Below are 25,792 nucleotides of genomic sequence, written 5' to 3'. Positions count from 1 at the left end.
CTCTATTATTGTTTTATAAGAGTTTAGTTATGTGTCACGCACAAAATCTCCCAAATTATAGGAGAAATCACCTCTGTGTAATGGGTCAGGAGTGGTCTATAGATCAATTTAAGATAAAGTATTTAACATCAGCCACAAATACATATAATATGACAAACCATATTACATGTGAGGGTTATATTTCTGGCTTGTATTTTCATGTTTGAAACAAGAAATCCAGTCATGGATGTCACAAAGATAATTTTACCATTGAATTAAATTAGGTATTGAATTAAAAATACATTTCTTCAGTTCTGATTGCCTAGAAAGTATGAGACTGAGGAAAATCACTAGAAAAAATAGAATAGTTATTATAGCTAATTCTGTATTTCTAATAACAATAACAACATATTATGATTTCGTCTCCAGACTTTCTGTGCTAATAAAATTTCAATCTCCCCAAAACCAACAATGGAAAACAAGGTCATTAAACATCAGATTCCTCTGTATTTGTCTTCAGTGAAACATTTACTATAGTGTTCAGCACATGTTGGGACATGTTTTAGAGGCAGGCCTGCTTACCAACACAATTACTTGAATTATGAATCAGAGTTATAACAAAGATTAGTTGCTACATCTCAAAGCAACTGTACTGGGAAAAAGAGACAGCCCAAGAGACGAGGAATTTGGACAGCTCTACACTTGTTTATCAGACATATAGGGTCAGAAGGTACATGGTCAGAAATCACAGGATAGTTTGGTGGGTCTGTTACAGTGATTTTGTTGTTTCAGGTGAATTTTTGAAGTCTCTGAAGTTTGAATATTGAGAAGCAGATTTAAGAGTTAGAGAGGAAGGAAGCAGACAGACTAGAGAAAAAGAAAATATCAGAGTACATTAAACTGAGTAAATATATAAAATACTTGCAGGTGCTTGCCTGCAATTCCTAACACATACCACATTTAAAAACTACTGTAACAAGAACAGGGTAGTAACATAACTGAAGTTATGTTACTGAAACAAAAATCTAGAGGTAAAAATCTTTAAAAATCTTTAAAATATTTTCAAATTATCTAAATTCAGACGGAAATTTTCCAAGGACGAAGACAAAGCTGTTGGTACATCAAGCTTTTTATTAAACAAGGTATGCATCAAGAATGGAATCTCTTACTGTTTTGGGTGCTTCCTTTGCTCTTTTCCAAAATTAGACCCCAAATGCACAGTCTCAAAATTTAAAAAAAACTAGTTATACAAACAATTTCAAGACTCGCTCTAATTCCAGAATTTTTACAACAAAGAGAAAATGAAGTATTCATGTCCTAAGAAACTGTTAAATTGGGAATATGAAATGCCAAAAAGTGCAATGAATAATTACTAGAGACTGATCATTATATTCCAACAGTAATATTAGTTTACATTTTTCAATCACCAGACACACGTAAAACGTGACAAGTACTGACATAATAAGATTGCAATTTGAAGACAATTTTCTAAATGTCTCCTGTATCAGTGGGCATTAGCTTCAGCAGATATATCTGCTCATATTAATTTGCAATGTTGCAGTATTGTAAACATTTTAAAATATCAATATCCAGCACAACCTTCAGGATTAGATACTGAAGTAAGACCTTTCTTTGTTAGAGCAGGGTTAAGTATTTAACAAAAATTCAGTATTTGCAAAAATTCTGTATCTTAGGCCTGTAAAGGAAAAATTTTGTTCAGTGATTTAATGACATTGAGTGAATTCAAAAGTAAAAATGAACATTCATATTCATGCTTGTAGCATTTATTTCAGCTTCCATTTTATGCTGTTTTAGATTTCTTAGTGACCTATTAACTTCCTGCATAATCTTTGTCAATTATCATTCTACAACTGAACCCTAATTATTCATTAAATGGAAATATTTTGGACAATGCATTCCCACATTTTCATGACGCATTGAGTCTCAATTTGTTTGCTTTTCGTTCTTAGCTGTTCTGTCATCATTCAGTCAAAAATTTAATCCTGATCAAGACTGATCAAAACAATTTCACATACAAATTACACTAATCAGTTAATGCCAACTTTCTTTACTTTTCCGTTTGGTTATTGTAGTTAACCATAATACATTTTTTCCTTTTGGAACAACTGGGGACAGATAAACAACTCACAGGAGCCTTTCCAAGTGAACCCTGAAGACATGTTTCTCAGAAAGAATTTATGAACAGCTTAAGCTTACTGTGTTCTTACAAAATAAGAAGGAATGTTGCCAAGCTACTAATACCCCAGGATCATGGGTGCAGACCAAACAAGACATTACATGCTTACAAAGCTGGCCTCTCTAAGACAGCAAAATGTAGCTTTTTAGTCTAAGACATTCAGGTGACTATTATTTTGACACTTTGTAGAATACTGTCTTGGTTTGAAAGACAGATGTCTCCTAGGGAAGGTGGGAGCCTCCCTTGGAATGAAAAATGTAAAGCCCTTCCCTCTGAATTATTATAATTTTGAAATTAAGGGGCTGTCAGGCAAAGAGATGAGAATAGGAATAACAGGCCTTTACTGGTGTGTATGATAAGCAAACAAACAGCTCCGGCGCTGACACCACACAGAACCCGGGCCCAGGCCCCGCCTGCTCAGCCGCGGGCGCTTTCCTTCCGTGCAGTTCCGCTCGCGGCCAGCAGGGGCGCTGCTGGCTCCCGGCGGGCGGGCAGGTGCAGCACTCCCCCGCGCCTGCAGGGGGCGCTGCGGCTGCGGGAGCGCGCGGTGATGGCGGCGCAGCCCGGCCGGGAAGGGAGGGAAGAGAGGCTTCACTTCACAAACCCCCGGGCAGCTGATCCCGGTGCCCCAGAGAACTCTGAGGAGCACCAGCCTGGGATGGCAGGAGTCTCGGCAGCCGGGGAGCGGGGGCACAGTGCAGCGAAAACTCGGACCAGTGCTGAAGAAGCATCAAGGGTGGGGCAGAGGCGGCCCAGCTCCCAGCAGGGCAGGGAGAGGCGAGCTCAGGATCCAGGCACCCGAGCAGACGGGGATGGGTCCCTCTTTTAGTGGGGTGGGTGATGATGAGGTCTCAGTTCAGTGGCTGCTCTCAGGAACAGAAGCTCACCCCGTGGCAGAAGAAGCAGGACCAGGCTGGGCTCTGGCGGCAGCAATGAATTCCCTTCCCCAAGCAGCAGCTCCGACCGTCGTCCTCCAAAGCTGAGAGAGAGAAAGAGAGACAGCAGCTGCCCCAGCCCTGTCCTTCACCTGCCCAATTCTCAGGGTATCTCTGCCCCTCGGAGAGAAACTCCCAGACTAGAGAAGTGCAAGCAGACGCCCTCCTCCCCTGAGCTTGGCCACTTCTTTTGTTTTATTAATTACCCAGTTGTTAGTGTTTCCTATCAACTTGTGGGGAAAAATTCTGTAAGTAAAAAGAAACAAAAGGAAGGAAACGTAACCCTCAACAAATATTTATAGATTGAACGCTAAATAACAGCAGTTTCCTTTCAAAACTGATGTCATGAAACCAATTTTTAAAAAAGGATGCACAAGTAGTACTTTGACTTATTTCAAAAGTTTGGGGGATTAGAAGTCTCCAAAACATGCATGCCTGTAAAGAGGCTGAAAAAGAGGCAGGGAACCAATGCATTGTCATCACAAAGAGTAAACCACCTCTTAGAGAACAACTAAGGTCATGTAAAAGTTATTTTCTGCTACATCTCTATGTTTATATTTTAAAGCTTCACAGACATTTGACAAGAAAAGCTTCTTATAATCATGCTGCATTCAAAAATTCTAAAAGTGAGTGTTCTTGCTTTTTTCTAAGGAGAAGAAACCTCAAAGTACTGCAATGTAGGTCATTTTACACTTCACCAAACCATTCATGTAGCTCTGATTTGTGACTTCATAAGTATGTTCTTAATATCTACCAATCATATGACTTTATAAAACAACCATCATAATTTGAGCAAAGTTTTGAATTTCAAATGAAATTGCTATCCCATGAGAGCCAGATGAAACACCCCGTTAAGCACTGATTTAAATGTAAAATCAGACTGGATCACCATCATGGCATTCAACTTGATCTGAACTCAGAACGTTTCTGGGCTCATTTATCCTTCCAGAAAATCACAGTGGTTCGCACTGTGATTAACACTCTGACATTGCAAACAAGCATGCCATGTAACATCTGGGGAAATAAACTTTAAAGTAAAAGAAGCTGAAAGGCATAATTTCCCAGGGCAAGCTCTTTTGTTCATTCACTGATTACTGTGCCTTTTAAAAGCTAACAGTCTACCACAGTAGAGAACAATTTATATCTCAGTTGCTTGCTTCTGTGAAATTGAGGCACTCATCTCTTTTATCCTTTTGACAGGTTTTTCTTTTAATACAAAGGTGGTTCAAACATGATGTACATCCACTGAACTATGAAGCACATTATGGACAAAACTCATATTATTGCATGTTTACCTTTGCATCAGGTCACAATACAGAAATAAGCAGTTTCCTGATTTCCAATGGGTATACTTTCTTTTGGGCTCAAGTATCAGTTTGCTGATATGCTATGCTGCTGCTAATCACCTCTCACTATTGCTTTATTGCCCTCAAAGAAGAGCAATGAGCTGGTGAAAAGTGTAGAGCACAAGCCTTATAAGAAGCACCTTAGGAAGAAGGAGGTGTTTAGTCTGGAGAGAAGCAGGCTTGGGGGAACAAAGGTTGGTCTCTTCTCCCAGGTAACAAGTGACAGGAGGAGAGGAAATGGAATCATTGCTCCAGGAGAGCTTTAGGATAGACATTAGGAAAAATCTCTTAACTGAAAAAGTTCAGGGAGGTAGTTGAGATATTTAATCCTTAAGGTATTTAAAAGCCATGGGGACATGGCACATGGTGACATAGCTTAATGCAGGACTTTGTGGTATTGGGTTAATTGTCAGACTAGATGATCTTAGAGATATTTTCCAATGTAAATGATTCTACAATCCTAAATATGTTTTGTTATTTCACTTTAGAATTATGAGTGTGTTTTCCTCATTATAGCTTATCACGATATATAAGACACAATTTTTCCGTAAACAGTCTTGTGTCACATTCTATGTGGAAAATATTCAAAAAACAAGTCCCTTGTTTTAACAACAAATCTGACAACTTGAAATTTTTAATGAGTTTTGCTACTGCTGTCTTTGTCATTCAAATTCAGTACATTCATGGATATTTAAAATATTTAATGTAATATTTTTGAAGAAAAAATGTTGATACTTGGCATATAGACGTACACAGAAACACTAAAGACCCAGCAAACTCTGTGATTTCTCAGCATATAAGAACTTCCATAGATATCAAATGTGAAAAATGACCATGACCTGAACACACAGCAGATTCAATGCTGCATTGTTTAGGGGCGGGTTTCACACACTAAGGTAAAGTAACTTCGGGAACAAGATTTGTAGGATGAGTCTGGGTTTGTTCAACATTGATTTTTATACTGTTTTAAAACCTGAAATGGTGCAGAGAGGAAAAGGCAAGGTGGGGAGAAATTTATTTCTAATATACTATTAAGTCTTTGATCATTTGCATGCCCTGAGTGGGAGCAATACCTTTCAAAGCACTGTATATGGAAAATTGTGATTGATATTGTGAGAAGCAACTGCTCACTTTAAAAATTTAATAGGTTTATTAAACCTTAATAAAAATACAACAAAAGGACTACATAAGGAAAAATTTTCCCTCATGGTTATTATGTGGCCGATTCATCTTCAAGATGGATGCTCAGTCTTTTATACTCCTGGGGGTTGCATCAGCCAACCCTGGACTCTCACGGAGTCTGTCAGTCAGCTCTGCTTTGCTGTTTATCAGTGGAGACTACTTTCTTATAACTTGATTGGAGATCAGGTGTTGCCATGCCATATCCCCCAAGCAACAAGCTTTTCCATTCCCAACTGCCCCATGGAAGGGGCACATGCGCATGCCTTCTTTTTACCTGTCCTAGACAACCCGGGCTGTCTGATGGCAACAATACAGACGGGGGGGGGGGAAGGGAACTATGGGGAGAACAGAGGACATCTAAACTACAATAACATAACTATACATCACTAAAGCTTTTCTTGATAGTCACACAATAGTCATCCCTTAATTGCTAGAGCAAATTATTTCATTATCCATCTATAACAATATGGGTTACATTATTTTACTCTATAGGACTGAAAAAAAAAAAAAAAGCTGAAAAACAGTTCAAGGAAAAAAAACCAAAAAGCTGAAGGATTGCTGCTGGAGTCCAGGGAAAAAGTGGGGAAAGGAATAAAAAAAGAAAGTTGTTGCTTGAGCTAGCAAAAAACTAATCTGGTGAAGGCAGTGATGCAACAATCCACACCACAGCTGAAAGCACAAAAGCATGCTGGGGAGAGAAACTTTGAATAAACCTGCAGAGGAGCCCCAAGTCTCCATATCCCTCCCCCGGGTCCGTCTTAAAGATACAACTGCCATTTCTGGGCATAAAGAAGATTATTAGGGAATAGATTATCATCATAAAATCACCCCAAGATGGTTCTTTTCTTTTTTTTTTCCTTTTTTTTTCTTTGTGATTTATGTGTACATACACCAAATATATATTACACATTCTCGAGGGCAAAAATATTGTTACTTAAATTACATTCATATGATTCCTTGATAAAAAAATCAATTTGCCAGATCAATTTTTCTTAAACAAGTTCATCATACTCTGGAGCAATGAACTAATCAATAGGGAATGTTTTTCAGATGCTTTGCAGCCATTCCACTTTAGTAATTGCTAGAATTTCATATTGACAGGTGATAGGATGGTTTGAAGGAGGAATTGATTTGTTAGCCTGTAGTGCTACAAGTCAACACTGCAACAATAAAGATATATTCCCAGAGTGCCAGGGTTTGGAAATCAAACAGGAGGTAAGTTGTTACATTATGCATTTGACCCTGGAGATAATTCAAGATTGCAAGTTTTGTGGTTGTATTTAAAGCCACAGAAGGGAAAGAGGAAAGAAACCACTACCACATAACTTTGTAGTGATTTTTATATTGAATAAAACAATAGTGCATGGTACCATCGAACTGGTTGTGTTGGATGTTTGAATAAAAAACTATTAAAAAAATTAAAAATTTTACTAACCGGTGGTATGCAACAGTAGAATTGTCAATTTTGGTCAGCAGTTCCTGTCAGAAAATATGATTAGAGGGAGTGAAAATATTTCTATCTCACAGTATATACAGGGAAAAATATTTGTCTTGTAATTATTCTGTAATATGGAGCTGCACTCCATATATCCACAATTGATCAAGTCAGTAGGATATCATAATATATAAAATACAGCTACTGAAATCAAGGCTGGTTCATTATGAAGAGGACTCTCAGCTGTGTGCTCAGGTCACATTCTTGGATGCATTTTGCAGAAGTATGCGAAAGCACAGAATCTATTCACAGTGTCAAAATAAAAATTTAAGATCTGCATTCATATTTGCTAATGGCCAAAGATCTGAGCTCAATTAAACAACTGAGTTGGCTACAAGAGAAGAAAAGCATTGGCTCTGCATTTCTAAATGCCTCAAATTTGCAATGAAGCAATTTAGGAGGACTTTTTAGCAACAGGGTCAGTCATCAGTCTCGGGGAAGTTAATAAAAACATTGACATCCACAGGTGCAAGACCAAGTGCTGCTCTCCAAACTCAAGTACATAGTCCAGTAAGTCAGGTGAAGTTTTCACTCCCTGGGGACAGCCACAAGCACAGTGAATGCTACACAGCACAAAGCTGTAGTGCTGTAACATACATAGACATTTCAAGCTGCCAGTATGCACCATCTGCCTCATCAAAACAAAATCAGATAGCAAAAATGCCTTCTTTTGCCTTTTAGTTTACTGGCTCAAACCCTGCTCAACTCATCTATAACAAGTTGATACAGCTTGTGTAGTGGAATATGTGGACAGTCAGTTATTGCACCTATATTTTTTTTTTTTTTAAGACCAGTTGGGACCCCCTTCTTCCAGAGCAGGCAAAAATGGAAAGCTCCCTACTATGACAAACCCTCAGTGATAGCATTGTATAAGTTTACAATAGTATTAGCTAGGTGACATCTGTTAGGCAATGCAGTTACTAAACATTCATCTAAATGAAAACTTTATTCATCTTGTATGTTTTCTCTGACACAATTCAGGTAGCATCTCAGTCTGACACAGCCATCATAAGGAATATGTTTTGAACAACTTTATCTTCATTTTATATTCTCTGAAAACTATGTGTTTCCGAAGTTCTTGGGACTGTGGTTTGTGTCATGTCCTTTGTCACCTTTGAGACTGTGACTCTCCGTTTGAAATTGAAACCTGCAGAGCTAGTTTCAGAGTAGTTTTTGCTATCATAAATTGAACAAAACCCTTGAAAATCTCCATGCAGAAAGCCTCTTTGATCTCATGTGATACAGTTAAAAGAATCATTTACTCTCTTACACATATTGCACAATAAACATATAAATAGTTATAAGTCAGGTTTTAAATTTTATTTTTATATATACTTATTTAAATTTGCCAGATCTCTTCCCACCATTGTGCTCAGCTGGGAATGTGCTTAAAAGGAAAATCTTAATACAGTAATTTGTCTTTCAAATACAATTTTCAAAGTTGTGGGAGCTAATTTAGTGCAGCTGAGTCTGTGACATTCAAGCTCAACCACACAAAAGTTATTTGTAGTCATCCCTGAAGAAGCTAAAACTTTGGTAGATTTCATAGGAAAATGGTCAATCTTTGCAGCACTATGTACATTCATGCAGCTACATTGAACAGATGCATATTGTATAGAAGAGGTATTGAAAGGGAGACAGAAATTTGTTATTAACAGTACACTTCATTGATAGCAAAGAAAAAATAAAACCTAGCATTTTTCCTTTTGACATGAGCAATTGAGCATTTGGCATGTCAGTATGGAAATGCAATGCAAGAAGGAAATAGCAACAGTAAATGCAGGGGACAAAGGACTTGGGTTTGTGTTCTTACCTCAACTATTTTACCTTTCTCACTGTCTAATTTTACTAGGGTCATTTTTAACTGCTATTTACTATTTCATACACATATGGTAAAATTTTCCATACCATGTGGAGGACACCCTTAACATGTTTCCTTTTACTTTAAATTTTTTTTCAGCAAACCAGACCTTTTTACATCATTTTTACATCATACTGTTTTTATCTAAGTTTGTAACTTCTGAAGTTCTAAACTTTAGTGACTAGAAAAATGCTGTCCCCCCCAGGTTGTATTTATTTTAATTTCTTATACTTGCTTACATCCTTCTGCTTGAGTTTAATTCAGTCTAAAAAAAAGAAAATTATTTTCATATTTATTACTGTAAAGTACATTCTTAGGCTGATGAAAAGTAAGAAAGTGAAACACACATGACTTGTGCTCCAAGTGGCACAAGCACAAAATAATTTATAAAATATGCTTTACTCTTCTTGTCGCTGATCTCAAATTTAAGTATACACCTAATGATTTAAGCCTGTAACACAGATGTAGTATGCCAGTTCTGAACCATAACCCCAAAAGTAGCTCTTACTTAGAAATTTCGAATTGAAGCTGTGACTTTTGTTACAACTTATACCCACTCTGTGTGGAAGGAAGGCAGGGAGATAAAAATCAATTCAAACTTCCCCCAGTAGGACTCAATAGACACCATTATAAGTCTCAATTCTGCTACAGTATCTACATTCACTTCCAGCTCCATTCAGAAAGGATTATGTTATTAAAGATGTGTTCATCCCCTAACACTGCAGGCCCAACCTCCAAGTTTAATGGAGCTGCAACTAACAGTAGTTTCAAATAATGTTAGGTACATCTAAAGTGGAGAACATGTTGTTTCTCCATAGCAAGATACCACTCTTAGTTCCAAATAGATGTAAAAATCACAAATAGACTACTAGAGGGAGATAATTTGAAGATATAACTGGAGGACAGAAAGAAATGTAAAGTAGATTTGGAAGGTGTCTTTTATCAGAACTCCTCATGGATAAGGAAGACAAGACCTTTAGCTACGTGACACCACTTCAGAATACTTCCTACCTGCCAATACCAGCAGATATTACCAGCCTGCAGCTCACCAAGGCTTCTAACACACAGCATCTGAAAGCTGAGGGAGAAACCTCTGGCACCAATTCCCCTTCAGAATTGTCAGGAGATGTGTCCTGCATAGCTACCAGCTGTAGCTCCCAGCTCAGGCTGGAATCTAATGCCCCAGCTGCAATGGTTAGGATTACTTAAAAGCAATTTTTTGAGAAGTACACATTGCATACATATACACAATGGACATACATAAAGCTAATAGGACAACTGAAACATAACAGCCAGTGTATAGGTTAGGGCTTCAGTATGGCTCTATCCTTAGGACTAGTGTGCCCTTAGAGCTATTTGGAAAGAGCTCTTTTTCCTGAACAAAAAAAGTGCTTTGTTTTGGTTTAGCTTAACTTTGAATTACCACTAGCCTTTAAAAGCACCCACAGAGCTGAAGTTCAGAATACTACCTCCACAACTCCTTTAAAATTAAGAATGCACCTTTCTAAGACACAACTTTTTGTGATGGTTTTAGTGGGTTTTTTCAGTCATAAAGTAACACCAAAAAATGAAGGAGCATCAAACACTTCTGATACCATTAGGTATTGCATGTATGTCTCTGTCTGTATGTGTGTGCAGATACACACACACATATATATACACACATATATATGTATGGTAGCCTCAGGCTGCCAGAAACTTTGCCTGCTGAATGAATTATAGAACAGGAAGCAGATGGGCTGTGTATATGAAACAACCACTATCTGGCATGATATGCTGTGCAATTTGGCTGCAAAGATTAAATTGAGCTATTGAATGTTTAATACACTATGCATAACAAATACAGCCAGAGCCACAAAACAGCATAAATTACAGAATTGGTATTCACGCTGCCTTTCCCAGGAATCAATACACTGCCACAGCTCATAAGAGTCTGTTGTTTAATACACATAAAGAAGAGAAGAATTCTTCTATTAAAATGAGTTATCTGGGCTATTTACCAAAGGCAGTGATTTAACAGTGGTAAAGTCTATGTAGTGCTGTTGAATGCAGATGATAATACTTCTTGTCCTTGTCGGCCTATTTCATAGCTCCTATCAGTTGCTGCTGCTGCAAGGTCCCCTGGGTACATTAGCAGTCAGCCCAGGAAGTGTGTTTAAGTAACGGACATAATGTTCACATTTGCTAGACCAGCCTTCTCCCTAATCATGAATTATTCTTCCCCAAGGCTCAATTGGAACATTACTTTAGAAGCAGAAGATTTAATCCTTTTCAGCTGATTGGAGGGAATGATTACAGTATTATTTTCTTGTACAGGCTGTCTCCAGTGAAGGTGCCTTTTTCTGTCCCCATCTTTAATAGGCAGCAATCTTTATTTCCCTGGAGGGAAATGGCAGTGTATTCAAAATGGGGTAAATCTTCAGGAATGTAAGATGCTGAGACTGTAGATCACTGCTGGTTAGTTAATTAGTTTAGCTCTTACTTATTTCATCTCCAAGACAAAACACCTTCCTACAGGGCAAAAGGAAGGAAACATGCAAATAACCGACCACACTGCTTACAAAATCTAGCCTCTGTGCACTTGATTTTAGAATGTAGCATACAGTTTTGATTTCTATCTGGATGCAATCAGCCAAATAAGCAATGTACTGTTCTCTTAGAATTTTCTGACTGCTAAGGATTATTTGACATGCAGAAATAGATTGTATCTTTATTCACTGAAAACTGCTGAAATGGATACAGGCAGGAGGCTACAAAAGGTGACCTGTATAGGCCAGCAAGAATGTGATTGCAGTTGGCATACAGAGATATGTTTACTCAGACAGTGAATCCTGTAGCCTGTGAGATTAAAAAACAAATATTTTTTGCTCATAAATGTTAAATATACCTTTGAACACTGGACTCACAAATCCCCAGTTACTTGCATTTCAACATTAAAGATGGGGAAAAAATTATAATTGTATCATCTTTATTCTACATGACAATATGGTTTGAAACTCTAATAATTCTCAATAGTTTTTCTTTCAAAAGGGTAAGATCCTCTATGGTTTTGAAAATACCTTCACTGAAACAAGTACAACTACAGTTTGCCATTGCATAAACACTTTTAATTATAAAAAAAAAAATTCTCAGGGGGAATTGAGGAAGAGGAGAAGCATACAATCTCATTAATAGATTTTTAACCCAAAATCTTGTTTTGTCTAATTTAAAGAGAGGCCTCAGATATGTCATTCTGCAATTTATTTACAGGGTCATGACATCTTGACATTGCTTATAAGCATATTATATTGCAAGAGCTAAATACAATGTTTGTAAAGGGCAGGAAATCAGGATGCCTGGGGCTGACATTTTTTAATTTCTAAAACTATAGATAAAAGAAAATTTAAATTAAATTTTGTAGGAAAATGGCATGGTAAAATAATGCTAAGAAGGTGCTCAAAGACTATGTCAGCTTGGTTTCTTTACTTCATTTCCTTACTATATAAAATTATATTTTGATACAGACTCAGAATACATGTTAAAAGTACAACCAATTATTTACGGCCTTTTCAGACAGGGACAAGAATATTTCTTCAATTCTTGATAAAAAGTTGAAATATCATGGAGAACTTTTATCTTGGTATGTGGAGAAGAGTGTGAAGGTTATCTGGAAAGTACTAATGTTCACATTCTGCAGGCTCACCCCATGAGCAAAGTGTGAAAATTTTTCCCTGAGGTTTCTCCCTAAAACATTCCAATCTGAAATTAGTCACCAACTGCATAAGAGTTACACCATAAATGATATTTGGATTTTACATTACTTGGTTTAATTTTTCTGCATTTACAGTTCTTTGCGTAATAGGTTGCATTCACAGCCCCATTATTTTCAGGAAAATGTACCTAAATTTAATTTGCCACAAGCAATGACACACAGCCATAGTTGGAACAGAAATTTTACAACTATCACATTTGAAGCCTGCATATAGGATTGATTTTTTTTCTTCTCTTAAGATACAGTGCTTTGTCCTTCAGAATCAGGACTGCCATCTGTAATAATACATCACTGTGGACACAGATTTATTCTGGAAAAAGAAAGAAATTTATCATCTTCCTGAACTCTGTAAAAGTGTGTGGACTCTTATTTGAATAAGATAAGCAGACCCCTCTTGAGCTGCAATGATCAGGAAGATGATGATAGGCAGTGAACACGATTGATTCTAAGGATCATCCACATCTGAATATTAAACTAAATATTAAATATTAAAATATTAAACATCCTTGCCAGGAGTGGAAGAATCGATTTTCTGGAGAATTCACAATAACAAAAAGAAGAATGTCTACCTTTTAGCATTTGACCACAACTGCATAAAGGCTTAGCACCTCCGAAACACAGATTATGTTTCAAATTTAATCATACTTATGAGTTATTTCTATTAGGGACTATATCCAAGAATCTCTGCAAAGTACAAAAAAGGGAAATATTTCTTATATGTTGACATCTATTAGCAGGAAAACTGTACAAATCTAGTATGAGACTGACAAAATTCATAAAGCAAAATCTGAAAATTGCACAATTCAGATTGACAAATGTGTGCACATCAGTATAGGGAGAATAGAGGAAAACTATCGACCCTGTGCAAGAGTGAGTCCCCCATTATGTCACCCAGTACACTCAGAGCACATTGACCTGTGCTAACACAGTACCTCAAGCTGCCTCATGATCTTAGCAAACTTCACAGATCAATGTTTGTTCATCCAGTATTATTTCTTTAGTAACCTCTGGTTTCTTGAGTGACTCTCTCCTTATCCTCCTTAGGGACTCTATAATCTCAGCTTCCTAACATTTTGAACCACCTTTACATCGCTGGGAAGAATTCAGTTTCATAAGCAGTGAAATGAGCTGAAGATGCTCAAAAATGTCTTGCAATTTCTTGCCCATTGTTTTTCTCACTTTACTCTCAAGAAGATAGTTTATGATTCCTAAATTAATAGGATCTCTTCTATTTTATTTCAGATACTAAAAATTGGGCCAGTTTCTTCTGATGAGAAAAGGAGTTGAATGGGACTTCAAGAAGAATAGAAGAATAGAGACAAGCAACCTTTTAGTTGAATGAACTCTGAGTTGCATGAACATTGCACGTGAAGTAACTTGACTGGCTACCATTCTCACAGCTATTTTTTTCAATCATCAATATTTGAAAGTAGTTATAACCAACCTTTGTGTGATCTAGTGAAATAGAAATATATAAAAAGGTTTATAATGAGATATTCAATTTAATAGGTGGTGTTATTTATTTTTGATTAAAAAAAAAAATCCCACATCAAGCCAAAAGTAAATTTTTCTTAATACATTCTGTGAACTAACTAGCACACAAGAAAGGATGAACTACAACAATTTTTCTTCATTCAGTGAAATGAGTTTGACATGGTTTCTGTGCTATTTGTAGATAACTGCCAACAAAAATAATTGTTTGAAAGAAAATTTGTGAGCAATTTGGGATTGCTCACAATAAGAGCAATCCCACACAAAGCAGGCACCAAAACTAAAATATAGATGAGAGTTCACTGAAGTGAAGCCACCAGCAATTAATGTCCAGAACACAAAACAAAAACCAGTTTAAATTCAGTAAGCTGTCCAGCTTAATGAATAAATCCCCTCCAAGAAGAGTTATCATAGAGAAATGTGAATGACTCAAAAGCACTGAGGCATTCACCATTATTCTGATTGTAACAGTAAATGTCGCAAATTTATGAACAGTCTCATGCAATTAAGTTTTCCAAAACAGCAAGACCATATTCATGAAATAGGAGTTCTATATGTCATAGCTGAGCTATAAATATTAATATTTCTGCAATAATTCTAATTCAAAATATGCAAATAGCTCTGTCTATGAGAGCAGAAACTAAAACTCAAGTCTTTCACTCCATATACTATACACTATAATTGGTCCAATGCAGAAAGGCAAAGAGCAGGGAAAGAGGGAGAGGGAGAGATGGTCATTAATGTACTGTGTATGAAGCTCAATTGCATAGGTTTCCTTCAGATAGGTGAAAAACATGCATACTTGACCAGGTTCTATAGGAGATGGTGCCTAGGGAGAAAGCTAGTGGATACTGGAGGAATTTTACTTTGAATACTGGATAAAACTCAGGCACCAATCACCCACCTGTACTAACAAGAGAAAATCTTTTTTGGCACATCTCTAGGGACTGAAAACTTCACTGCCAAAAAATGAAAGGTAACTAAACAGGTATGCATCGAATTGTGAATCACACTTTTGGTTTTCATGCCTAGTTCTACTTACATCCCTTCACAGGTACTGAAGATCTTTCTGAGAAAGCCAACCAACAGAGGGCTTGAACCCAGGTGTGCTAAACAATTATCAGCCACTGGCTCAACTTTCCTGATTTTAGGAAAGATCCTATTTTAGCCATAACCCTATTTTAATCCTAAATTAAGTAGTAGCACAGAAATGGGGGTACCTTCTGGAATGCTGAGATTTATGCACACATTTAAGGAAGGAACTTATTCAAGGTGATGTGAAAAGCTCAGATTCAAATCCCATTTCTTTTCAGTAATTTCTTTTTGAAAGAACATAAAATGCTTCAAACTTAGTTTCCCCATTTTCAGAAGAAAGTTAGAAGTCTCTTTACAAATCTGAAGAATTACCATTATTTATAAACCAGTTGAAGGTCAAAGGTATCATTAAAGATGTTTTAGGGCTTTTTTAAAGTATTTTTGGAAAATGGAAATGGCTGTATGAAGTTTTGTAGTAAATTTCCACAGAAGAGGTATAAGCTCCTTATGAATATATAATTTACTTTTTGAATAGTAAGATTATATATTTATTGCTTCTCCAGCGATTCAATAATTTCCACAGAGATATGCTGAAAAATACCTCATGGGAACTTTTACTCTCTAAAATAATATTATTTAGCCCTTGAGCAGTCAAGGGTCAGTGTAGCACATGTGAAAAGTTATTTTTCCCAAAGCAGCTTTCAAATAAATAGATGGCTCTAATTGAGTAAAAAGAAGCACAAGTATCACATCCTCTTCTGTTACCCTCTGGAAGACCTGTACTGTCAATAAAACAAAGAATAAATTAGTTAGATTTTTTGCTGGTGATTGGAGAATCTTTTGACTACACAAAAATTGTGCTGTCAAGTGTTACGAACCTCCCTTCATCTTCTTTACTCACTTATAGAGTGATCGATATTGTACACTGGCATACTTGATAATCACTTATCACAAATACAACATGTTACTGAGAACCAACTGTGCTTGTGACTCTGCCAGAATATTTTGCTTCTTGAAGTGCTCAAATGTCTGGTTGAGGTAATGAAACACTCAATGCTTGAGATAACTTTAGTCCAACAAAGAAAGCAGCAATGTATTTTTATTTTTTTTAAATCCTATAAAGATTTTATTGGCAGATAAATTATTAATTTTCAAACTAAACTTTAGGTTTGGTAAAGGATGTAAATGATAAGGGATATCAAGATTTCAGTTATTCTAAGGTCTTACAGAAAATGTCCACATAAACAGATGCCTATGTACTTTTAAAAAATTCCTCCTACACATCAACAAATTTTGTCTATCTGAAGCCTTTTATCATGATAACTATATGCAGAATTTCATACTCTATTAAAAATGTAGTATCCACAATAATGTCACCAGACATTACATTTTCTAGAATGTATGGATGAGTAATACAGTGCTCTCACTTACCTAGAGGGTTTTTTTCTTTGCAAAGACTACATCAAAACCAATGGCAGAAGAATATCTCCTCAGGAGAGATTGCTTCTTCCTTCTTCTCTCTTTATTAACATGAATATCACTAAATTAAATAAAATCAATATAGAGAGATGCAGGATACCTAAATTTACTTTGACATCCAGTCACAGTTTGTGCCCTAACTCTACAACTCTAATATAGTGCCAGTGCCCAAGAGATGGATGATAAAATGTCCTAATTTTGTGACAATTTGTTAATTGGTGGCACAGTTAATATAATTGTAAAAATAACTCAATTGTAGAATACATAGATGAAATAACTATATTTTGCATAATAATTACATTGCATCAAAAAAGAGAGAAAATAAATCCTTGTTTTTATTATTTAAAACTACATCCTTCAGTGGCCCAATCATTCAAGTTTGTATACCACATGTCCGCCATGTCAGCATTTATGGCAAAGAGAAACTGATGAAGAACCACTTGACTGCTTGTCTCATCCTCTGAGTCAGGCAATTTAGATTTTAATTTCAAATTAACAATTGGCAGAAAGCCTGGAAGATCAGTTTAATGAAAACGTGAAATAGTGAGGGCCAGAATACTATCCCAGGATTGTTCACAGTCTTTCTTCATCTCTTTTGCAAGTGCACATCAAGTGTGCAACAGCATGGGAGAAATTTTAAGGTTTAGAGCCTCAGCTTGACAACTTTGCCATAGCATAACAGCCAAGTCTGAAATCATCACTTCCACTTTTTCTGTTATTCCTACAAGTTACTCAGGACAGAGCAAAAGCTGAGAGGAGAAATATAAGAGGTTTATGAGTGGGAGGGATGGGCAAGAAAGACCCAACTCTGATGCATCAGTGGGTGATGGCAGCAGACTTGGAACAAAGGGGTCTGCAGCTATGGTGTGCTTCACAAGTCAGAAAGTTTGCCTGGCCTCTAACATGAGAAGAAAATTAACCTATTCTTGCCAATTGATTTGTCTGTAGAATGAAAATGTTCTTGGCAGGTGTGTTGTTGGAAAGCATTTTCAGAGTGGGGCAATTTAGATCCCCAGAGATTGTTGTAGTCTGAATCCCAGTCCAGTACGGTCATCCTGCAGTGATTCCTACCCCTTGTCCCATGCTCACCATGTAAAAAATCCTGTATTTCCATATATATTTGTGAAAGCTGTTGTGGTATCCAGGTTCTCTGTTTCTCCTTGCCTTTTCTTTTATTCAAAGCAATTCTATTTGCTTTCCAGTATTGAGAGGTAAAAGCTTAATCCCCAAGGAAACACATGGTACACATTTCCAGTAAGTGCAGTATGTAGTTATTTGTGAAATAGTCAGGAGTTATTTTATAAATGTCTTTCAGAAACACAAGGCTTTTCAGCTGATCAGGATGTTTTCCTATTTAACATTGATTTAAAAGCCTTGCCAAGTATATCAGGAAGTTAAGAGACAAATTTCACAGTGCACAGAAAAGCAGCTGTTTTTTCCCCCTCAAGTCCTGGCAATTTAACCAAATGTTTCTTTCAACAACAGCAGCAACAAGTAAGGTATACAATAACTTTATTTCATTAGAGTATAGAGCCAAATTAACATTTGCAAAAGATTCCCAGAAGAACATGCGTGCAGACTAAGGGTATTTTTCCCTGTGAAGGGCATGAGAGGACACATAAATTTAATCACACATTTCACTTAAAGACTATTTTAATATGTGAGGGGACACAATATCTTTAGCAGCTGCTCTAAGATTCTTAATGGTTTCCCAAGCAAAACTTTTCGATCACTAACTAAAAGTCATTAAAAATACCACTGAAAAGCTTTGAACTTTGCCCCCTCAGATGAAAAACGGTTTAATGTAATTCCATGCTGTGAAATATAAACCTAATCTAAGTGCTTTTAAAACAAGGGAGTTTTTTTGGTTGTTCTTTTTTAATAGAAAAAGTAAACAATTCACACCAGCATCTTGTGCTGTAGTCTTTACAGTAACTTCAGCCGAATATCATGCAGTAGTTTTTGCAACTATCTACTTTGGAATGAAGAACCACTCAATTTAGGCATATTAATTTTTTTAGTCAGATGTCTTTGCACTCTTTCATTTCCACAAACACCTGCAGTCAGAGTATCCATTTTCTCAATATGAGCAATGACACTTGTACACTAAGAAAGCACTACCTTCTACAAAGCTTTTTACTATTCTTCTATTTAGAAGTTTCACTGGCAAGGAAGCAGAAAAAGTAAAGTCACAGTTCAGCAAATAGGAGCCACTGGAAGAAAAGACCATAATAATCCAGGGCTTCAGCACTAACACTGATTATATGAGTTCAGTGACATTTTCATAATTCAGGTCTGATTAGCAACTCAGTAATATGCACTTATGCAAGTCTGGCACCCTTTTACAGCCAGAGAACCTCATCTAAAGTTACAGAGACAGGGCACCCATCTTTTATACCTCAGAAACTCACTTGTCTCAAGGTTTTACTTTATTGATCTCCTCTATATTGAAAAACCTAGGCTATATTACCTACTAAAGTCCTTTTATCAAAAAATGCACTCCCCTAACCCACTTAGTACAGGTGATGTGTATGGGATAACAATAGCAAGCACTTCTATCCAACTGCCTTGAAATGTACAAGACCTGTAGAAGCCTAAAAAATATTTCACAGTCTTCTCTGCTGACAAAGGCAGAGAAAATCAAGCATATGGATCTACGGGGCCAGCAATTTCTGAAACTCTTTTAGTTTCACTTGGGCCAACCAGACCTTTTCCAGGAAGGGATGTTTCCCAATGGTAGCCACCAGAATGATTAGTTGTTTGCATGTATGTGTACACACACATGCAAAAAACTAATTAATGTCTAGAAAAAAAGGAAAAAATACTCCACATATTTGTTTTTTTTTGATTAGCTGATTTATATTCGTTGAAAGATGTACATATAAGATGTACTTAGGAAGGATTTGAAGCCAAGGGCTTGACAGTTCATTCAGCAGCTAGACTCTGGGAAAGAGCAGCAGTGCTTGAATCTCTTCCCATAAAGCAAATTCAGCATGCACAAATTTCACATACCATAACCAGCCTGCACCTTCATAAAAAGGAGCAGTGCTTATGTTGACCCCATGTCCCCTGTGTGCTTAGAAGACGAATGGAGGGGTGGTTAGCTGTGAGTCTTGGTGGGCTTCTGGTCTGCAAGCTCTGTCTGAACCCAGCCTTGTGAAACTGCCGGCACATCTAGCAAGCCACGTGTCTTATTTACCCTGCCATTTGTATTTTTGCATCCAGCAGCGAAAATACCTTTCCCTAAGGCTCAACAGAATTGTGCACTCATGAAACCATTGCCTCTTCATTCCAAGACTGGTGAAGACACCATGAGTGTGCAAGCAGGCTGTGCTCCCCACCACACCAGGAGCAGTGGTGGCCCAAGGAGGACTGTGAAGCCAGAGGCAGGCATCCTCCGAGCCTGGGAGTGTACTGCACAGCAAGGCTTCAGACCACTTTATAAAGATCTGGCAGGCCTCAAAGCCCTGGCTTTCATTCCCAGCTCCCAACTGCTGCCACAAATGTCCAGGCTTTATTGCAGAGATGAGTTTGGATGGCTGCAGGAACAGCTAGAAGTGGGAAAGAAGTGCCAGATATTGGCTCCAGTGCAAGACATGGCTATTATGAAAAAGGAAGCAAGAGAAAGAAAGAAAGCAAGCTGCCTTCAGAGGCTACAGCCACTACAGATAAAATCATTAAACAATTTCCCCGCTTAGAAAACTGCAATAGATGTCACAAGACTGTGTCTGGAGGTTCTCCGTGACCAGAGCTACGGAGGCCGAGCACACATTACATAAATGTGGTTTTGTCTTGGGGAAAAATGAGACATCCTGGGTTAAAAGTTGCATCAGACATCAGTGCTCCTGGTGGAACAAACGCCCTGCTGAAGTTTCAATTCCAGCCAAGAGACAATCCAGAAGGTTTTCTAGGAACATGCACCATGTCTTACAGCATGTTGTGAAAATGTAGTTATAGGGCAGTTTAGCAGGTCTTTGAGGAAAACAAAACCCACAGCAGTATTGGTATATGTGTGCTCTATCATGTGTGCTTCTTATATGGGCAAACACAGCTACTCTAAAGGTATAGCCAAATACAGCTTTTGGAGTTAAAACATGTGATGAAAAGGCACAAGCAGCTGACGACTTAACATGAACAGTCTAAAGACTTGGCTACTTAAAGAGTAAGACCTCTGATCTGCCACACAGACCCTTTTGCTGTTACCTAATAAAATCTTGTATGCAGAGCACTGTTACCTAAACAGCCTAAAAATAAAGTAGCAGAAACTGTTGCCAAAATCTAAATTCCATTCAGACTGCATGCAGCACTTGTGAGCACTTTCTAGTACCTAAGGGTGCTAAAACACAGTACAAGCACATAGCACAAGCATTACCAAACCCCCTGTAGAACAAAAAAATACAAACAAAATACCAGGAGCACAGACTGAGAAACAGCTGAGGAGGTGTCTAGCTTGGTTGAGCAGCAAACAGTATATCAGCTTGGCTGGAGATAGCCAATCAATGTATGATTTCTGCAAGGACAACCAGCAGCTTATGAAGTGGAAAAAGGACAAATAATGCTAAGTATCAAGATTCAAAGGATATAAGACACACCTTTAATTATATCTAGGCTACAAACAAATAGTTTTGACCAATTCACAATACACTGCAAACCTACTGAAAACCCATTTGAGACCAGAACTATCATAATTTCCTTGCAATTTACTGATAATTTGCTTGCAATATAACAAACACACTTTTTCTGCCTACTACATTAACTACTACAGCTCTACTGTTCTCACATGTTTACCATATGTATCTCTTCTGAATGGACTATTAAATACTGTTTTCTTCTCCAAAATAAACAATCACAATATGTGATTATTTTACAAATTATTAAATTTTGATAATTTTGTCAATATTTGTCCTCTGTGAATTCTCGCACTGATTGTAACTCCCTTTCCCTACACTTCCTCCAAAAATTCCTGAGTTTCTTATATGTCACTTTCATTTTAATTAGACATTTAATGTCCAGGCAACATGCTAATATATCTTGTTTGCCATTACTAAAATTATAGTGTAGAAGCATATTGAATCAGCTATTCCAGTAGTATAATGTTTTCATAATAGAAAAAACAACTTTAATTTATAAACAACCACTGTGTATCATAGCTCACAATTTTTCTAGTCTTCTAAGTAGATATCCTCAAAATAATTTCTGATGATTGAAACTAAAGGAATTATGGCTCTTTATTTTAGTTAATCCTAGCATAATTTTTGTAGATATGAAAGTTTAAATTACATATCTTCTGTTTGTGAAACATTTTGCAGCCTCTGACAGTCAGCTTTCAAATGCCTCCAGATTAAAACTATAATTTTTCATATAAAAAGTGGAGTCCAACATTTCTCTACTGTTGAAGTAGTCACAGATCATTGCTTGGAGTGCAAATTACAGATTCATAATACCAGTATTGTCAGAAAACTGCATTCCTTTGACACGGAAATGTCAAAGCAGCACTTTGTTCTAGACTAGCATGACTTGAGTATGAGGTTCTCAACATAATTCTCTACCAAGTTACTGACTAACTTTGTATAAGAAATTTCACTATTTTAACAATGAAAATGTTATAGACTAGTTAAAAGCAAGAAAAAAGAATGATGACAAATAAACAGCATTTTCAAAGATTGGAAATAAATTGAACACATCTCATCAAACGTCTCTACACCTTGCCACAATTCATGCTGATTTTTTCTTTGGAGAACCTGGATAACATGGAAGAAGAGTCCATTTTGAAAAAGTTATTCTGTGAGTGTTAGCCTTACTACCATGGGAAGCAGAAGAATGAAGTAAGCAGGATAAGGTCAACACATTAACATTTACATGAGTTCAGATCCCATATAGCTTTAATCCTCTTCAGTGACAGGCAAACCATCAGAGAGGAGGAAATAAGACTTCAACATTAATTCAAAATGCCTGGTTTAACCTTTAGAAAATAATTCATTTTTTTCTTTCTTTCCCTTTCCTGTTCTCCTTTCCATATACACCACAAAGGCACTTTTCTGGTTCTTCAAAATTAACTATGTCTTTTTCAAGCTTTCATTTAAATTTGGAGAAACTGTCCATGCACACTTTATGAGACCAAAAGTACACATGTGGGGCTTAAACTCCTTTCAAACTCTTTGTGCCTCATTCCTGTAGACTTAACTGAACTAACAAAGAAGATTGAGTCAGTATTAGCTTCTATTCACCCAAAGTACCAATGGGCAAATGTTAGCAGTCACTGCCTGGGAGTTCCAGGTGAACTTTTCAGTAATAAATCACCCAAAAAAGAGATAAACAGGCCTAAAGTTACAATGAAGGGCACTCACCAATTATTTTAGACAGAGGAGTAAAGAATTGTTGCTTCAATGTATGAAAGAAAAGTGGGGGAGTGGAGAAGGGAGCAGTGTAAAAGAGTCCCAAACCTTAAATAGGATTTAATTTTTTTTTTTAAACATCATGAAGACTAAAGCTTTAACAAGAGATGGTTTTTTTTATGGTTCCTTGGAGCATAATGTAATAAATGTTTGTTCTACTGGGATATGTCACATTTCCCCAGGCAGGTGAACTGCAGCTTGCAGTGTCTAGAAAACTGCAGCTTGGAGAAGGACCAGTTAAAGTAAATCTGTCTGTCATGGATTAGCAGAATCAAAATGAGATAACATAATGTCTTTGTCTCAGGCAGGACAATAAAGAGAGTAAAATATAGTGCCCCAAAAAACTGAACAGACTCAGACCCAGATCTAAATGGATAGAAGCCAGCTTACCTTGCTGAGGGTTTTTAACGATCAAAATTTTCCTTATACAGTGAATATCCTATTTCTAACCACATCAGCATAAGTTCTTCTTCTTTCTGAAAAGGTTTTCTGTTTACCTTCATATCAATTAGTGTGAAAGAGTGTATTCATCTGCATCACTCTCATAAACAAATTTTAATGCTTCCAAACAGATTGTCTTTTGTTAAGGACAGGAATCTGTCATTTCTCTCTAGATCAAGCGCTGCAATAGTACATATACACAAAAATTAGGATAGTCAGTCCCTACATAGGATGAGACACAGGGATATTACTGAAGTCACGCACTTGCAGAAGAAGTGTTCTCGTACTCCAGGTAATGTGGCATGTCATGAAGTAGGACTGAAGAAGTGTTTCTTGAACTCAGATGTGCAGTCTGAAAAAACAATAACAAACAATCACAGATTCCACTTCTTGATTAATTGATAAAATATGTTTATTCCACTTAATTAAAAAGAAAAAAAAAAAGGAAGAAAAAAGCCTAAAGCAAAGCAATAATTCTTATTTTAATTTCTTCTCTCTTCACCATGGTCAAAGAAGTTTCATCCTTTTAATTTCTTGTCTGGCACTGACTTCATTTTAAATGCAAACCAGCAGAGTACTCAGTTGCCAAACTGCTGCATTTTTAAACATTCTAAATAGGACATTAGTTCTTAGCATGAATGTTTTGAAATCTGATCAACAAGCCGTTTCTCAATACATTAGGCAAAGCAAGCAAAATTAGGTTGTTTTATGTCAGGTACTTAGCACAAATCCCTTAATAATGTGTTTGAGTGCAGAAACCATTAATAAATGCATAATTCCCTAAGACAGGCTTGATTAATTAAGTCATATGTGTATCCTTCTAATTAAAAAAAGAACATTAGACAGATGAGTGGAATTTCTGAGTACAAAATTCAAAGGCTGTTTTGCTTTTATTTGAACAAGGAAAGAAAAGCTGCTCGTTAATATAGCTGCCAAAAAAACAGCAAGAGTGCTGACACAAACCCCCCAAACTCTGACTTGTTCAAAACAGCTAAGTATTTACTTGCTTATTTTTAGTCCAATTTTTAATCAGGTAGTTGCTTGATTAATCCAGGCAGTTCAAATTACAAAGGCAGCTGGTGCTAATATATGCATACGTAGATGATATGTTGGTTTCATTTCATCCAGTAAATTGTTTAAAACCAAAAACTCACAGGTTTTTACTCTCTCAGGAAAAACGATTTTATGAAAAAATAACACTCTAATAGTTGGATCTGGCTCTTCTCAGTACTTTACTGCATACTTTACTGCCATGTGGACTGCAAATTTTGGTGCTATAACATAATTTGTAGCAATATTGAAGCAATAGGTATTTTACGTGCATAGCTTTTCTCATAAAACAATTAGCTTTTTGAGGTTCCTTGCTAAAACAAGTAAACAAAAATAGAAAAAGCAGAAAACATAATGTTATAAGACATAACAGGAACATAAAAAGTTCTGCTAAACTAACAAATACTGTTAAGCATAACAATTTGGCCAAGGTGATTTTTAAGGATAAGTAGGATTGATAACAGCAAAATTTGGTATAATAATGCTACTAAGCCAAATAAGGTTTTACAGTATTGGGCCTATTGAAGATAAATTATAAATTTAGTGGCTCACAGGTGGGCAAACCTGGTACCTGTCAGGCACAGACAACAGACTGATCTGCAGGATTAATCCCAGCTGGGAAAAGGACTCCACTGCTTTGAGCAGTGGGCTTGAACTTTATGAACTTCAGAGATCATTCTGTGACAGTGGCCCTTGAAGCATGGCCCTCCTTACAAGAACACAATGTCCCATGGCTCTTTAATGTACAGAGAAGTGCCTTGACTTTGGTGAGAAAATGACCAGGTGTGTAAAAGCAAGAGGGAAAACAGTAGGAAACAATGACTAAGGAGCAGAGACTGATAGACTAGATGGAGACTTGATGAAATATATTGCACCCATGGGACAGGATGGAGAGAGGAAAGGAGAAACAAGGGTGTAGATGTGATTTGAGTAAGATTTATGAGCACCCCAAGAAACTAACAGACCTAACAGAAATGGCAAAGGGCTTGAATCTCATGGCCTGAAAGAAGCTGAAAGTTAGATCTAGTTGAAAAGCCACTGGATTGGTTTCTCCAAAGGCAACCGGTGATTCAAAGGGATTAATATTTTAATTCTTTCATTGCTGGTGCAGCTCGATTTCCAGTCCAAGCCTTATATCTAGGCAATTACATAATT

At 36.9% G+C, this 25,792-nt stretch overlaps 1 protein-coding gene across 2 annotated transcripts in view; it reads right to left on the bottom strand.

Moving 5' to 3' along the window:
* Positions 1–1,092: 1,092 nt before the first annotated feature.
* Positions 1,093–25,792, bottom strand: part of LOC110478036 (TLE family member 1, transcriptional corepressor) — a 136,731-nt gene continuing 112,031 nt past the window's right edge. For both annotated transcript variants that reach the window (XR_014951026.1, XR_014951027.1), the window contains one exon: positions 1,093–23,939. The gene's annotated coding sequence lies outside the window, so the exon portion shown is untranslated. The remainder of the gene's footprint in view (positions 23,940–25,792) is intronic.

The sequence above is a fragment of the Lonchura striata genome, chromosome Z, assembly GCF_050655825.1.
Source record: "Lonchura striata isolate lonStrDom1 chromosome Z, ASM5065582v1, whole genome shotgun sequence".
Taxonomy (NCBI): domain Eukaryota; kingdom Metazoa; phylum Chordata; class Aves; order Passeriformes; family Estrildidae; genus Lonchura; species Lonchura striata.
Note: the sequence above shows the minus strand (reverse complement) of the source record. Positions and strands in the feature narration are given on the sequence as shown.